Source organism: Citrus clementina, unplaced genomic scaffold, assembly GCF_000493195.1.
Source record: "Citrus clementina cultivar Clemenules unplaced genomic scaffold, Citrus_clementina_v1.0 scaffold_8, whole genome shotgun sequence".
In the NCBI taxonomy this organism is placed as follows: Eukaryota; Viridiplantae; Streptophyta; class Magnoliopsida; order Sapindales; family Rutaceae; genus Citrus; species Citrus x clementina.
Genome location: NW_006262022.1, coordinates 6,662,306 through 6,681,076, shown reverse-complemented (window position 1 = coordinate 6,681,076; position 18,771 = coordinate 6,662,306).

Below are 18,771 nucleotides of genomic sequence, written 5' to 3'. Positions count from 1 at the left end.
GCGTCCAATAAATATTTCGTCGGTTATGACATTACTCCTCTGTGTTGGGATATAAGATTAAAGAGTTTTGATAGTTATTTTAAATTTTTCATTTTAAATAATGTGTTATTTAATAAGTAGTTTATAATTTTTTTAAAAATTAAAGTTAATTAATTATATTATCTTATCGATTAATTGATAAATATCACATTATTTTGTAATTTTTTTTAGAATAAAAAATTTTAAATGTGTAGTACTATATTAGAATTTTAACTATTATCGAATAAAAATATAAGAGAACTTATTTTCCATTCTAATTTGGTATTTTCTAGTAAGATGAAAATGTCTTACACTAATAAATAATGGTTTAGAAATAAAATAATTTGAAAAATATACAACTTTTTAGAATATAATATAATGCTAAGGATCCCAGTAAATTCAACATCTATCCACATACAATTAATACTATAAACGGTTTTCACCTCTCCCACAACAGACACGGACAGCAATAAATTTTCTGTACTCGAGACAACAAAGCCTTTGCCTCACAATTCTCTTAATAGAAATCAATATTTATTTTAGTTCAATTTTATTTTATACAATCAATTAATTTATTAGAATAATTATATTTTAATATTTTAAACAACCATAGTTTACAAATCATGCTTGCATTAATTCACAATTCCACATGACGTTAAGACAAAAGTTTAGTCAAATTGCCTCATCCTAATTATCCCTATCAAATGTCATATTTCTACATATGGTGGTCCTTTTTTTCTTCTCGAATCTAGGCATCTTTTGCATGTAATGTTATAAAATCAACTACCAAACATAAACTTGTGATAATATGCTTGTTCATTGTTTCACATGTGACACATGAGCAGAATTATTCTTGCTAATTCCAAGCTAATTAAGATATAGGACAAACGCCCACAAAACTTCTCTATTTTAATCTCAATTATCTTCTTTTAAAAGACCAAGATCCGGTTTCATTTAACTTTAATCGGAACCGAAACAAATTTTTGATTGGTAATTAGTATTAATGCTGAAATCCAGTCGAGTTTATTATAGCGACCATATTGTCTCGTCAACATTTGAATTTATTTTAATGGGGAACTGCTAACTGCTATTCTAATAGAACCGAAATTGTCACCTTGCTTCGTTATTACCTATAGTAACAGAGAACTCTCAGGGGGCAGAATTTTTTCCGGCAAAAATCCTCCGACGCTCAAGTTAGTAATTAGGTTTTCTTGTAAAGAACCAATGTTGCTCCTCTTGTGATTTTAATTATTATTTTTTAGTTTTTAATGGATCTCTCTCTTTTTCTTTTCTTAGAGAGCTTTTTTTTTTTTATAGAGAAAAGTCCCCTTTTCAGGATTTTTCAAGGTTCTTATAGGCACTTTTGATTATCGCGTACTCTTCAATGTGCGGCTGTTACAAGATTGAATGCATTGCTTGAATTAGGAGTTAATGTATCCGTTTCTGTGTAGTTATTAGGCTGCAGTTATAACGCCTGGATGTGCTTGGACGTTATGGTCGAATTTCTAGGTGGAGTTCAACGATCCGAGAATTAACCAAGACCTCATGATTTAATGACTTGATTATGGTCTCCACGCAGGATTCTGGTCGTACTTGCACACACGACTAGTCAGATTTCTTCTTGATGTTTCATATTACCTTCACAACATCAATATCCAGTAGCTATATTTCTATACCTCAAACACTAGTCCCTAATTTCTAGTATTTGAAGTAAAATGAAATAAAACTAGAAACTATAAATTTAGTTAAGAAGAGATGGCTTTAACTTCACGAATTCTCAATGATCTGACCTTCCATCTTGTCCCATTAAATATGTGTGATGTGGCTAAACCTTGGCCAAGCGTTTAAACTTCGAAGTAGCGGCTTTTGGTTTCTCTCAGCACGTCTCTTCAAATCGCCGCGATGTCACACTTTTTTCTCTTTTATAAATTCATAATCTCTCTCTTCGTTTTCTTTTCTTTCTCTTATTTCCTCATTCTTCGACTAAGATCTATCTTTAATCTCCAAATAAGAGCCTCCCCATTTGTTGCCACCATTGCGGTACTTATCTTACCGGTTCCAAATATTTTTAGGTACTTTTTCCCAAACTCGTTGCCCTAATCTTACTTAGTTGTTTTTCGTGCTGCTGTTTTTTTTTTTTTTGGATTTTTTGTTCTTGTTGCTGTAGTGCCTAAGGGAAAACACACAACAATAGACCTTGATAATAGAGAGGAATTGGGTGCTTTACCCGACCGTTCTAAAAGGTCAAACCTTAATCCTCAAATTCATATAGAAGAGGTTGGACCACCTAGGATTAGAGAAAACCCTAGGAGACTGTCCTCGAAAATCTCTTCCTTAACTAGAGAAGATAGATCCCACAAGGAAGTTGGTGAGGAGGAATCCAGTTCCGGACCAGAGTGTTGGTGTTAATGTAGCACTGAGCGCTGGTAAGGATGAGAGTAGCGGAGAGAGTTCTCCTGAAGAATCTCGACCAACGAAAAAAGCCAAAACCAATTATAGGGTTGAAGCCGAGTTTTACTCATGGATTATGAAACCACTTAGGAAGACTTAGACAACCTTAGGGCATTATATGGTATTCCTGATGATATCGACCTTAGGATACCTTGTAAAGTCAATACTCCTAGCCGACCTCTAAGGGTATATGTAACCTTATATTTAGAGTGTTTTAAACTTGGTGTTAAACTGCCACTTTAGCCTTACTTCGCCAAGATATTGGGAAAGTTAAACGTATCATCGGCCAACTTAATCCCAATAGATAGAGAGTTCTTTGGTTTGTATGTACTCAGAGATGTGAAATAGGTGAACCCTCTATGGAGGAAATAAAGAACCTATACAGCCAAGAAGTAGCCTGAAAGATGCTGGCTGGTACTACTTCATGAGCAGCTCAAAGTAAACAAAATCCATTATAGATCTCCCCACCTCATGGGGTAACTGGAGGAACAATTTTTTTTTTTGTTGGGGGTAATTAGGGTCAAATAGTCTCTACATCCAAAGGAGAAATTCGAGTTCATTCTCCCTTTTGCACTCGAGGTTGCTCACTATCCATTACTTTTTTCTTTTATAGCTTTTACTATCTTTCTAATATGTCTTTTTGTGTTTCAACTTCCTAAAGTGTGGTATACGAGATAAAAGATAAGCAAAAGTTGCAGGTTGAGACGACTTTGGTTAACGTGAGCTCGTACAGAGATTTGTTGTCCATTGATTATTTAATTAACTCCCATCTTATATATGTGGTTGAGGATATGAGTAGCATTCTTGCCGGATGAAGAAATGCAGTCGTACTGACTGTGCTCCGAGCAGTTCATCTGATCCTCCTAAGAAGCCTGGTGTTACTAAGGTTACTTTTCCCATTCGAGCTCTTCATATTCCTCATCATTCTAGTGAGTCTAAGGGCTTGGTTGAGAAATCTTCAACTTTAAGACCTAGTAGTCTATGCTCTTTTAAAGAGTCGATCGAGACCTTTTCAACAGAGCGAAGAGGCTGATCTTCTGAGCCCCTTCTAGAGGGACTATGTAAAGCACATGAAACACACGTTTCTTGACGGCCTGAACGACCGTAGCCTACCTAAGCTATTTACTACCAGCTAATGGTGTGTATACCAACTTTTTACTACTTCTACAATCTACAGGTCTAGAGTTGCCAACTATGATACGAAGTTGAGGGTAGAAAATCAAAACTTAAAGAATGAGTTGGAGCAAGAGAAAGAGTAGTCAACCAAACTCAATACTGTGATTGACAGGCTCGAGGAGAAGATTCCCCTATCTAAGTTCAAAGCATCGCAGCTCTAGTGTGAACTGTCAAGGATAAGAGATGAGCTGATCAACTCCATAAAAGATCTTAACACTCAGAGGTTTGCTTTCGAGCAACATCTTAAAGTTGAAACATCTCGCTTTCAAAGCAGGATTGATTCCTTAGAAAAGCATAATGTTGACGAGTACAACTCAGGGCTATCATTCTGCTATGACTGAATCATATTCGTGCTAAAGTAGAAATATCCAGAGCTGGACATGAACAAGCTCGATGTTGGCGTCAATGCTTACATGGACGAGCAGAATAAAAAAAGTGGAGAAATAGAGGAGCCTCTTTAGACTACAACAGATGCAGCCCATTCTGGTGAGGGGAAGTCCTAAGGAGCAGATGTGGACCTTCTTGCGAAGACTCCTTAAGGCTTTGCCTAGATTATATTTTTGGCCACAGACTTCGGTTTAAAGGCTTCTGTTTTTGCCTTACTTATTATCTTTTTCTTTGTTAAGAAGTACTTATGTTAATAATAAGTTGTTAGTCATTACCCAATCTAAGTTGTCTTTGATTGATATTATCTTTGATAAACTTGACCTTGTGCTACCTCGAACAAGTTTTGAAACTTTGAGTCTTTTACTTAGATAATTTTCGTTGACTCGTTCGCTTACTTGATTTAACCTGATCAAACTTTTACTTGCCCAACTTCGTTTAGTCGAGCTGATACGAGCATACTTTGACCTTCACCTTGCCTGGAGCAGGCTTTGAGACTTTGTGCCTTTTATCTGCTATGCGAGTTTTTGATGATGTTTGCTTGGCGTCTTTCATTCAGACACGAACAGTCTTTGATTCTTATCTCCCCTTGGGTGGACTTTGAGATTTTAAATCTTTTAATAAAATAATTTCTTATTGCAAGTAAATTGAGAAATATGATTTCCATGCTTAAACTTCATCCATAATTGACAAATCACATACCATAAATTTTTTATAATTTATACTGCTAAGAGAATAATTGAATCCTTATAAAGAAGCTTACTGGAAATACTTCATCAAATGCTCGGCATTCCAGGACCTCTTCACTTCTCGTCCATTCACGTAAATTAACTTGTATGCCCCTAGTCCAATTGCTCGCAAGACTCTATATGGTCCCTCCCAATTAAGACCAAACACTCTGTCGTTGGGATCTTTCGTGCTTTGATTTACCTTCCTGGGCACCCAATCGCCTATTTTGAATTTTCGTACTCGCACATTTTGATTATAATAATGAGCAACCCTTTGTTGATATTCTACTACTCTTCTTAAGGTTAATTTCCTTTTTTCAGCTAACAAATCTAAGTTCAAGCACATCTACTCGAAACTTCGGATACTTATTCAGGGTAATTTTCAGTACCACTCTTGCGCACGTTCGTCCAAAGTCAATGGAAACACTCTACATCTCTGGGCATGCGTTAAACCTTGCATCACCTTAATATTATTAAAATGCTCAATATGAACTAAGGGATTAGTCTTCCCTGAATATTTGAGGTCAAGGAACCAAAAATCCCACGGGATTCTTGTGCTCATGATCTCCTCTGAAAGAGGCGACTTGTTATCTAATATAATTCTCCAACTTGATGCCTTTCGCTGCCCTTGTAGCTCGTCGATCACCTGAGCTAATCTACGCATCTCGCCCTCTAACTCTATGATCCGATTAGGGTCTCGTGCTACAACCTGATCACATTCTCGCTCAATATCATTCAACTATTGTCTCAATTCTCCTTTCTAAGAACCTACTCCTCCCTTAATGTTTAATTATCCGTAGTCCCCTCCTAACTGGTCTTCCACCCAAATATTCTGATCACTATAGAGCCGAATTCCTTTCTCTTGACTTTGTTCTCCTCAAGTAACTCTACTACTAGGGCTAGAGAGACCGGGGTTCTCCACCTGAGATTTCTCCTTAACTCCGCTCTGCCCTTTCCTCAACTCTTGAAGGACAACAGTAAGAGCCATCATCTATTTTTCCATTTGCTCTATTCGCTTGTACGTCAACTTCTCCATTTCCTCATTTGTTGTCCTTCGTGAAACAGAAAGCTCAATTACTCTAGAATCAATGATGCGGGCTCCGCTGTCCTCCAGTATTCATTTTGTTTGTTATGTATTCAATTTATTTAGTTAACAGCAGCTTTTAGTTCGATCCCACAGACGACGCCAAAGTGCTAATGTCGAAATTCGGTCGAGCTTTTTATACTGACGAGGTTGCCTCATCAACACTTGGATTTGTTTTGATAGGGAACTGCTATTCTGATAGAACCAAAATTGTCATCTTACTTCGTTTAGGGATGGAAAATTCTGGGCTGGGTCCGGGTTTAGCCGTTCCGGTTCCGGACCCGGATGTTAATTTGGTATTCCGGATCCGGATATAAACCCGGATAATTTATCTCTGGGTCCGGACCGGGTTTAACCCGAAAAAATCCAGGTTTTCGGATTGTGGGTTTCAAACCCGGATGTCTGTATTTTTTTGCCCTTTTCCAATTCTCTAACAGGCTATGGATACAATGGAAAAAAATACACAGCTGCATAGCCAACCAAAAAAGTAAAAGCAACAGAATGAGAACGAATGCAACTAGAATCTAACCTTACATCAAAGAAGCAATCAAAAGAACACAAGCCTAAAAAATTACAAACACAGATCATCTCCTTCATATCCATTTTCACCCTCGTCAAATTCAGCACCAACCTCCTCATAATCCTTCTCCAAAGCTGCAAAATCCTCACGGGTTTCAAATAACTCACCTTTCTCTATGCCCTCTTAGCATTACATCAAATCAAATTTTTCGTCAATGCGAGAAAATACCTTAGCAATACTAGTTGAGTTCGCTGTCATGCGCACAGCCCTTTGCACCTTCGCGAGATCACCACTCGAACAGTTGGAGGCTGGTAATTGATACCACACTTGAATCCAGTTTGGCACTAATCAACAAATTGAATGGCAGCTGATGATGATAATGATCAACACAGCCGCGGTGGCAGCAAAGCAGCAAGATGACGATGACGAAAAAGTCAATAGTTGGGGGTTGTGTTGAATTGATGAAGAGAAGAAGAAAATGGGTAGCGGCTGTATGGAGAGAAAGTTGTAAAGTGCAAAAGTTGTAAAGTGTAAACTAGGGTTTCCTTTTTATTTTTGACTTTTTGCTTTTCTATTTATATTTTAAAAAAATTAAAAATATAATATTAAGAATAAAGACATCCGGGTCCGGGTTCCGGACATGCAGGTTGGCCTATTCCGGATCCAGACCCGGATACATCCGGGTTTATTAAATTACTGTCGGATTCCAGATTTTTTTGTATCCGGTGCGGGTTGAACCCGGTTCGGATTATCCGGGTTTGTGCGGGTCCGGGCTGGGTCCGGGTTATTTTGCCATCCCTAACTTCGTTATTATCTACAGCAACAGAGAACTGTCATGGGGCACTGGATTTTTCTAGGTAAACTCCTCTGACACTCAAGTCAGTAATTGGGTTTCTGGTAAAGAACTAATGTTACTCCTCTTATGATTTTAATTATTATTTTTTAGTTTTTAATGGATCTCTCTTTCTCTCTTTTTCTTTTCTTAGAGAGCTTTTTTTTTTTTGAAAAAAGTCCCATTTTCAGGATCTTTCAGGGTTATTATAGGCACTCGTGATTATCGCATATTCTTCAATGTGTAGCCGTTATTAGATTAAATGTGCCGCTTGAATTAGGAGTTAATGTATCCGTTTTTATGTAGTTATTGGGCTACAGTTATAACTTCCAGACGTGCTTGAACGTTATGGCTGAATTTCCAAGTGGAGTTCAATGATCTGAGAATTAACCAAGACCTTAAGATCGAACGGCCTAATTTTGGTCTCCTCGAAGGATTCTGGTCGTGCTTGTGCGACCAATCAGATTTCTCCTTGATGTTTCATATTACCTTCACGACATCAATATCCAGTAGCCATATTTCTATACCCCAAACAATTAGTAATACAAAATGAGAATAAGAATATGTTTTAGTAATATTTAAATGTACTGAGACTTTACCTAGTAAAATCTCGTATACCATTCATTCAATTGTGTAATTACTGTTAATTACTATTTTAATTTATTGAAAAATTACTTTTCAAGTTTTATTTTTTATCAGTTACTAAAAAATCTTTGTTATCTGTTTTCATTAAAAAATTATGTAATTATCATTTTTTTCACTTGTCAAATGCTATATTTATTTAAAATTTCAATTTAATTAGGCAAAAATATAACTAACCCTTAAAAATTAAACTATTAACTACAAAAGAAACAAATAGGGATATTTAGAATAATTTTTGAAAAAATAAAAATAAAAAGAAAATAACTAAATAATTTATTTAATCTGTAAGAACGAGAGGACCATTTATTTGAGATAAACTTAGTACAAAATCGGAGAAAATGATTTTTTTATGATCTGATCATATTCAAACTTATTAATTATATTTTTATTTATCAATTACCAGTTACATGAGTATATTTATTTAGATAAATGAGCAGATCCGGAAAGAGTTTTTAATCCAAACATCAGTGGTGTCAACTGTTCACTGTTTGGTGTAATATCAATTCTTGGTGCAACGAAAAACGACTCATTTGTCTTGGCGTTTGTAACCTGGTAACCGATGCCAAGTTGCAGCAGCCAGCAGCACAGGGTCTGTCGCAAAAGCGTGGAGGGAAGGGTAGCTGCTCACGGGAGGGGAAAAAAGAAATAAATAAATAAGTAAAAGTGCTTTGATAAGAGTGCTTTTGTAAGCTAATAGACTAGCAGTGGTCAGGATTCCCAAAAGTGGGCGGGGGACGAATGATGACCAGGAAATTGATAGATAATAGTAATATTCTTATCTTCTTGTCCGGGGCAGAAGCTACATAAAAAAATATTGAATTAAAGCATGATAAGAGACGGTCCTTCTACTTGTAACATTTTTGTTTCTTATACATTGTTCATTGAAAGGTAATGTATCAAATGCAGCCATAAATTCTTAAAAATCAATGGGAAATTATCAGCCGCCTACTTACGAGTACGTAATTTTTATCGACATTCTATTGAAAAAAACATAAATTACAGCGGTGGTGTATAAGAGTAATTTTGAATTTTCGGTAGCCGGTTGCATACATGATAAATTATAAGGGCAAATAGGAATAAATTTAAATTTTTATAATATTTTTTATAAGGGTTCCTCTATGATGCTGTAATTTTTTTACTGTATTAATAATGTATTAATTGTATACAATTAGATTTAATCAATGACATACAATATTTGTAAAAAAAAATTAAAAATAATGGTATGGAGAATTTTTGTAAAATAACAGTCACCACCCTTAGAGTTTGAAATAATTTCACTTAAATAGCATATTTTATTTAAAATTATTTTTCAACCCTCCTTTAAATTTTTAATATGATAATTTTTTTTAAATAAATCTTCCAAAATAAATTACCATTAAGTATAAAATATAATATCAAGTAGGTTATTTAACACAAAGTCTTATAATAATTTGTATTGTATGAATTTAATTACAAACCATTAATACCTAAACAATAATGATAATAGAAGGCATTGCAATAAATTTTTTTATATGTGTTTTATTAATAATACTATATGAGTCACAATAAATGAGAAATATGTTATTCACCAATTATTATTGAAAAATATATATGTGTCTATATAACTGTAGAGTGAAAAATATTTTGATTTAAATTTTTAACAAAAAATTAAATTATTTATTTAATGTAATTCAATGGTGGAGGATATAACATTATGAAATGTTGCTTTAACTTTCAATATCAACCATTAGATTATGAGATATTAGTGGCTCAAATATTGTGTCAAAATTTTAAGTTAAAATATCCCAAACCATGTCTCTATAATGGAAATATAAAAACATACAATGATTTTTTCCTCATTTTGTCCATTAAATATTATTTGATGTAATATTTTATTTATTGTCACTATTAATTATCATAATAAAAGTTATTACTCTTCGTAATATAAAATTTTTATAATTACTATCAAAGAATAACAATAAAATAATCTTTCATGATTCATAAACTAAAGTTGATTAGAAATATGTGTTAGGTTTAACTTTTATGAAATTAACAAAGTAACATTTGAAAATAAAATGAAAACAAACTTGTGAAAGTTAAATTTTATAAGGTTCAAATAATTTCCTACCATGTCAATAAAAATATAAAAATATAAAAGATTTTCTTTCACATTTTTTCCCACGTAAATATCATTGGAGGCAATATTTTATTTATTGTCACTATTAACTATAATAACAAAAGTAATGACTTTTAATAACATAAAATTTTATAATTACAATCGAAGGATATCAATAAAATAATCTTTCATGATTCATAAACTAAAGCTCATTAGGAATATATATTGGATTTAACTTTTATGAAATTAACAAAGTGATGCTTGAAAATAAAATGAAAATCTATAGGCTTGTAAAACTTAAAATTCATACCATGTAAGAATATTAATTGTAAGATAAACATAAAGTTTAGAGACTAAGTACGTTAAATGAGTATTAAAAATATATATAGTTCATGATCAATTATACAATGGCCCTCAATATCATATAAAATAATGAGTATTTTAATATCCGATATTAAATTTTATTAAAACATGTGTGATCAAGTATTTTTTATATTACAAGCAATCTCACCAATAAGTTTATTGATGTAACTATGACATTTACTTAAGTATATATACTTAGTTGTGTTATTTATTAGTGTTATATCATATATAAATTTTGCAATTGCAATTTATTTATTTGATTTGTGTTAAATAACCTACCATTATATTTTATACTTAATGGTAATAGATTTTGGAAGATTTATTTAAAAAAGATTATCACATTTCAAATTTAAAGGATGATTGAAAAATAATTTTAAATAAAATATGCTACTTAAGTGAAATTGTTTCAAGCTCTAAGGGTGATTATAGTTATTTTAGAAAATTCTCCACCCCTTACACGCTTAACAAACTGTTCACTATAATTTTTAAATTATTTATTTTTCTTTACTACAAATATTGTGTACCATTGATTAAATCCAATGGTACACAATTAAAACATTATTGATGCTGTAAAAAAATTACAACATCATAGAGGAACCCTTTTTATAATAGGGCATTTTAGTGGACGACTGATAATCTTTTAAAATTAAAAAAACTTAAGTTTAAAGTTTGGGTGGGAATATTTCCACCCACTATTTTTGTAAATTTATCCTTGTTGAGTTGTGTCCCACATTGGCTAGTAAAGGGGAGATGCTTGAGTTTATAAGGTGGTAGGTCACTCCACCTAAAAGGCTAGTCTTTTGGGTTGGATACCTAGAAATCTTATGCTAAGTCCCCCCAACAAGTGGTATCAGAGCTAGACCCTAGTAGCCGGGATGTGGTGGTGGAACAACTCAGGTGTGTCGGACAAAAGGACCGGAGTCCGGCGGTGGTTTCGTCCGAGGGGGGGATTGTTGAGTTGTGTCCCACATTGGCTAGTAAAGGGGAGATGCTTGGGTTTATAAGGTGGTAGGTCACTCCACCTAAAAGGCTAGTCTTTTGGGTTGGATACCTAGAAATCTTATGCTAAGTCCCCCCAACAATCCCACTTCTAAAAAATAATTCTAATGAGTTCACAACATTTTTAAAAATATAAATTAATAATTTTTTTTTCATTTAATTAATTAAATCATTCTATTAAATTTTTTAAATTTGCATGACTACATTTGATTATAAACTTTAATATAAATTTTGTTTTATGATTTTATTATGGATTCCTCTATGATGCTGTAAAGTTTTTTACAGCATCAATAATGTATTAATTGTGAACCATTAGATCTAATCAATGGTATACAATATTTGTACTAAAAAAACAATGGTAATTGTTTAAGTGTGTGGATAATTTTTGTAAAATAATTGTAACCACCCTTAGAGTTTGAAACAATTTCACTTAAATAGTATATTTATTTAAAATTACTTTTCAGTCCTCCTTTAAATTTATAATATGATAATCTCTTTTAAATAAATCTTCCAAAATCAGTTACCATTAAGTATAAAATATAATATCAAGTAGGTTATTTAACACAAAGTCTTGTAATAATTTGTATTGTATGAATTTAATTACAAACCATTAACACCTAAACATTAATGATAATAGAAAGTATTGCAATAAACTATTTTATATGTGTTTTATTAATAATACTATATGAGTCACAACAAATGAGAAATATTTTATTCACTAATTATTATTGAAAAATATATATGTCTATATAACTATAGAGTGAGAAATATTTTGATTTAAATTTTTATCAAAAAAATAAACTATTTATTTCATGCAATTCAATGGTGAAGGATATAACATTATGAAATGTTGCTTTGACCTTCAATATCAACCATTAGACTATGAGATATTAGTGGCTCAAATATTGTACCAAATTTTAAGTTAAAGTATCCCAAACCATATCTTTATAATGGAAATATAAAAACATACAATGATTTTTTTTCCTCATTTTGTCCATTAAATATTTTTTGATGTAATATTTTATTTATTGTCATTATTCATTATCATAATAAAAGTAATGACTCTTTGTAGCATAAAATTTTTATAATTACTATCAAAGAATAATAATAAAATTATCTTTCATGATTCATAAACTAAAGTTAATTAGGAATATGTGTTAGATTTAACTTTTATGAAATTAACAAAGTGACATTTGAAAATAAAATGAAAACAAGCTTGTGAAAGTTAAATTTTATAAGGCTGAGATAATTTCCTACTATGTCAATAAAAATCTAAAAATATAAATGATTTTCTTACACTTTTTTTTCCACGTAAATATTATGGGAGGCAATATTTTATTTATTGTCACTATTAATTATCATAACAAAGATAATGATTCTTAATAACATAAAATTTTATAATTACAATCAAAGGATATCAATAAAATAATCTTTCACGGTTCATAAACTAAAGCTCATTAGGAATATATATTAGATTTAACTTTTGTGAAATTAACAAAGTGATATTTGAAAATAAAATGAAAACATATAGGCTTATAAAACTTAAAATTCCTATCATGCAAGGATATTAATGGTTAGATAAATATAAAGTTTAGAGAATAAGTATGTTAAATGGGTGATAAAAATAATACATACTTCATGATCAATTATACAATGACCCTTAATATTATATAAAATAATGAGTATTTTAATATACGATATTAAATTTTATTAAAACATGTGAGATCAAGTAATTTTTATGTTACAAGCAATTTTAACAATGAGTTTATTGATGTAACTATGACATTTACTTAAGTATATGTACTTAGTTGTGTTATTTATTACTATTATATCATATATAAATTTTACAATTGCAACTTATTTATTTGATTTGTGTTAAATAACATACCATTATATTTTATACTTAATGGTAATAGATTTTGGAAGATTTATTTAAAAAAGATTATCACATTTCAAATTTAAAGGAGGATTGAAAAATAATTTTAAATAAAATATGTTATTTAAGTGAACTTGTTTCAAACTCTAAGGATGTTCATAGTTATTTTATAGAATTCTCCACCCCTTACACGTTTGTTAACCGTTTACCATTATTTTTTTATTTTTTTTATTTTTACTACGAATATTGTGTACCATTGATTAAATCCAATAGTACACAATTAAAAATATTATTGATGCTGTAAAAAAATTACAGCATCATAGAAAAACCCTTTTATTATTGACAAAGTAATAAACATCTCTTTATGGCCTTTTTGCTTTTGTAACTGTACATAGGTTGACCATCCTTTTCATTTTTTATTTTTTTAAAAAATATTTATTCGTTCTTATTGTTATATTGGTTGATGCTTTGGCAGCATGCATATGTTGACGAGCAAAGGCTGTAAAGTATAAACATTGAGCTGTAATTGAAAACTTAATGAAACTTTTTGGCACAATTTTTCGTTGGGAGTAGGTATGACGTATGGCTTTGCCCTTGTTGTATTCTCCGCATGGTAAACAATTAAGTCCTCCTAATAATTTTTAGAGTAACGATACAGTTATAAATTTTTGTATAAATTTATTTTGTATAAATTAACATGACATTAATTCATTGGTTGAATAAAAATATAAAATAATAAAAACAAATCATGTGGACCAAGTGATTCAACAAATATTTTCATGTCACATCAATTTATATAAAATAAATTTGTACAAGAATTTATGACTATATTATTACTCTAATTTTTGTATTGTTTTTTAAGTTAGATTACATTTGGCACGCATAATTAAATTGAATTAAATTATGAGTTCGGCTATTAGCACCCTCTAAGATCCTATGATTCCTATTAAAACCCCTGTTTTAATTATATCCTATTTAATACCAAAAATATGTTTTTTTTTCTAAATGAACACTCTTTTCATTTATGAATTTTCAGTTTCTAATAATTTTCTCACTCTTTCATACTTAATATTTGTATTCCTCTCTTCAAACATTTTTTATTATTTAATTTCTAAAGAAAAAAATCTAAATGAAAAAAAGCAAGAAGAGCATTATACTTAGAAAATAATGAATATTTTATGGGTCTAATACATTTCTATCCTACATACAATTCTATCCTACCTATAAATTTTGGATTTAGCAATTAGTTTGAGAATCCTTAAAAAATTATTTACAATGGGATAAAATTTTATTTAGTTTAGTTTTTTCATTGTGTTGTATCTTAATTAAGTTGTTATATTTAATTACAAGAATTTTATTTTGGGTTAGAGGATTACTTCTTAAATTTAGATTATTTTAATGATAATAAAAAAATTATATTGTGTAAGGAAAATAAAATTAAAGAGAGAGAAAATATAAATTGCTTAATTCTATTTATATTTGTCATTAAAAGTGATTGTAATATAACAGGGGTTTTGTGAGATTAATGAAGGGGTGCCAATAGTCGAACTCTTAAATTATTAGGATTGGATTGCATTATATTGAATTGGATTAAGTTAGATTACTGATAACTCTATGAAATGAGAGTTATCATGGCACTTTTATATTTAGATCAATACTACTTAGAGAGTAAATTATGTATTTCTATTGCATTTTTGTTACATTTTGCATAAATAATCATTTTAGTCAATCTTAATAAGTTTTGCTCGATTTAAAGTAATTTGTGCTCAAATTGTGTGCATAATTGTAGGTTTCCAGAAGCTTATAACTCATGGAAGGAATGCTATGCAATAGGCTTGCAAAAATAAGGAAAAAACATGGCTATAAAAGAATTGAAATAAATTTGGAACAGTGCAGTTACTGTAGTCGTTGTTGTAGCAACCATTGCTGTAGCCGTTACTGTAGCAATCCTAGAACAACGACAGAGAAAATTCCGTGCGGGATACTTGCATAATTGCGATATGTAATTTCCTAATCTGACTTATGCGGCCCTAGGCTTCCGTTTACCCTAATTTTCAACTATAAAAGAAGCACACATCATAAGGATTAAAGGGAGCCGTCACCCAAGGAGAAAAACACAAAGAAACAAAAGAAAAACAAGATTCAAGAGAGAGATTGAAGGCTAAACAAGAGGAAAAATTGCAGAGATCAATTGGGAGCTCAAACATTCTTATTCTTCTCTTGCTTTCTCGTTTTCTATTTATTTATGGGGATGTGTTTCATGGCTGAAACTTTGTTCTTTATTTTTCTTTTACAAACCATGAACTAAATTTATTTGTGGTTGAGTGATAAACAATCTTGATGGTTTATTGATAGAATTTATGTGTTGCTGCATGTTTGTTGTAGCAGTTTGTTTTGATAATATTTATTTTTATTCATTATTTCGGTTGATCACCCATTTAATGATACAAGTTAGGAGAGAGCCGCAAAATGACCTATCTTAGTGGAACATATCAGAACAATACTTGATCTTAAATTGAGTTTCCCGGATTGAGTTTTACTTGAGTCCCAAAAGGGTCATGCTTGATTTAAGATTAGTGATGAACTAGACATAGTGATTCACATTGTAGGGTAAATAGAACCTAAGCGTGTAATGCTATATCTTATGTTGGCATAGCAACTGATCATTGTTATGTTGCATATAGATATAAGATATCCAACATGAGACGACTGAGGATACATAAGGATTATGCCCAGTTCTATAGCAAATACTGCAGCAACCGAGCCAACCATTAGAAAATAGTCAAGACCATTAAGAGAGTTTATTCACTCAACTACTTTATATTCCCATTGCTTTTATCCTTGAGATTGACATGATAATTTACTTTGTTGCATTTTATTTATTGTGTTTTTATTTTAATCAGTAAATTAGTTTCATCAATTGTTTATCTTAATTTAGACACAAAATATGCACTGTTAAGATTGCTGTAGCAAATCTGATAACATCAATCCCTGTGGAGACGATCTTGAATACTCATCACTTTATTACTTGTTGTGTACACTTGCACATTGACACCAATAGCATTAGTATAAAATTAACCAACAATTATATTATATAGTCTTATATTTGGTACAATACCAAATTAGACTATTTTAAATTATATTTAAATAATATCGAATAGCATTTAAGTTGGTATTTTAATATAAATAACAATTATCCATGGAATTTTATAATCATAATTAAAATAAATTTTAAAAGTAATTACTAGGAAAATTAAATATATTGCAAATAAGTTATTGGGTAGCCACAATATAACAAACAAATAAAAATAAATAAAAATTTAAATATTTAATTAAATTTTATCAAATATTTAAAAATATTATATAAAATCAATTAACTAATGGTATTATTAATTTTCATGATTATTTTTAATATTATATTAGTAATTATTAAATTTAAGACAATCAAATAATGCAATAAATAATTAAACGTTTAATTTTATTGATTAATTATTAAATATACAAGTAATGAAAATTTAATCTCAAGAGTTGGTAGAAGTAAAAGTACCAATTTAATTAGATCATATATAATAAATAAAAATAAAATTTAAGTAAATCATAATTAATAAAAAATTAGTTAATTAATTAATTAGTTAATTAATCAATCAATATTAGGTGTAAATAAAAAAAAAGATACAAATAAAAATCTCATAAATGGATGACTTTTTTTTTCTTTAATCTTATCCCAACTAAACCCATGTGTAAATTAGGATTATTAATCCGATGATTTTAAGATTAAATTTAAATTTAGTCCCCTTAGTCCAATCCAACTAAGCTTGCCAAACATGGGATAAGAATTTAATTCCAAAATTAGTCCAATCCCATATTTAATCCTAACATCCAAACACGACCTTAAAAGTTTTGAGATATTATTGAATTTATTTCTTATTCTATCTCCCTCTTGATCGTGTAAAACAAGTTCTCAAACTAATATATGTTGTCATCAAAGAACGACTTAGCTCGGAGTTGGATAGATCAATTGAATTATTACTTGCACGTACTTTATATATTGTCACGTGTATTTGACTTTGAAATTGAATAATTATGACAATATATAAAAATAATATAAAAAAATTTAAAACATGCATAATGTTTTCATTATATTGCTTCATTGAGACGTCTTGTAAAAGTCTTTCCAATGGTCCGAATTGTTTACAAGAAAAAGAAAAAGGAAATGTGTGTGTATAGAGTATTGATTTGGTTCAAGATGCACGATTTGTTAAAGTAATAAAGTCCAAGATTCTGGATTAGAATATATATATATATATATATTGCGGCTACAAAATAAAAAAACTTGAATATCAAATCATAAATCTAAGTAGAAAGGGCGAGGATAAAGAGTGTAATTGCAGAAGCTGTTTTCAATTCATTATTTTGACGAAGTAATAAATCTCTTTTTCCTTTCGCTTTTGCAACTGTACATGGGTTGATCATGCTTTTCATTTTTTATTTAAAAAAGTATTAATTCTTTGTAACTGTATATTGGTTGATAGTGTGGCAGCATGTATATGTTGATGAGTAAAGCATAAACTTTGACCTGTAAGTAAGGGAGCAATTAATGGAAAACTTTAGGAAACTTTTTTGACACACAGTTCTCTTTGCTGGGAGTGGATATGACTTTGCCATCGTTTCAAGTAACTTGATGACCCAATCCCACTGCGCTTTGATGATTGCAGATTCTTGGAAGACACTTCCATCAGTAGTGCACAACAATCAAAACTTAGCTTGCTGCGTCGACAAAGAATAATATTTCTTTTCATTGTTGGCTCTGGATACGGCATCATCGCTTAATTAATTGAGTATAAAATTAGTAAGTGGAAACCATAGTTAATCACCATCACATTCACTACAATCTTGATCGTACAAGATTTCGATAGGTTCACAATTTCAAGTATCGCACGCAATTTGATATATATATATATATATATATTTAGTACGTAAAACTATAGTTGATGAAGTCTAAACTAGTACGTATCCTTCATATCCATCACATAAAATTTTCAAAAATAAAATTTGCTTTATAAAATATATATGTACATAAGGCCGAGAGAAGAAGCACCTACATGCTTTGGTAAAAACTTAAATCTAATAGGTTTAAAATTAATTAGTTGAGCTAAATATGAATTTATTCAAAACACAAGGTCTTGGTTTAATTTTATTTTTTATAATTGTAAGGGAAAAGCTGAAGTTGATTTCTTAGTTCGTTAATTACTTCTCTTATAATTCAAACTCCGATAGTGTGTTTAAGAAAGCTAATTGAAAATATATAATTCGCTAAAATTCTATGAGAGGCTTAACTTTGATACTAGATTAATTAAAATAACTTGACTCAGAAACTTGTTGGAGACGAATTTGGCATCATTTTATATAATTACCCCCATAGCACATTTTGGGTTTATTGTGTGTGTGGAATAAATCATTTAATACATCGTGGACCATTTGAACTAAAAGAAGCTTTTGCTTCTCCTAAGCATCAAAGCATCATTTCTTCCTAAACTAGGAAACAAGCCAAATGATACATGTGTCACTCAACTTACAAGCAACAACTTCTTTTTGCATTGTAG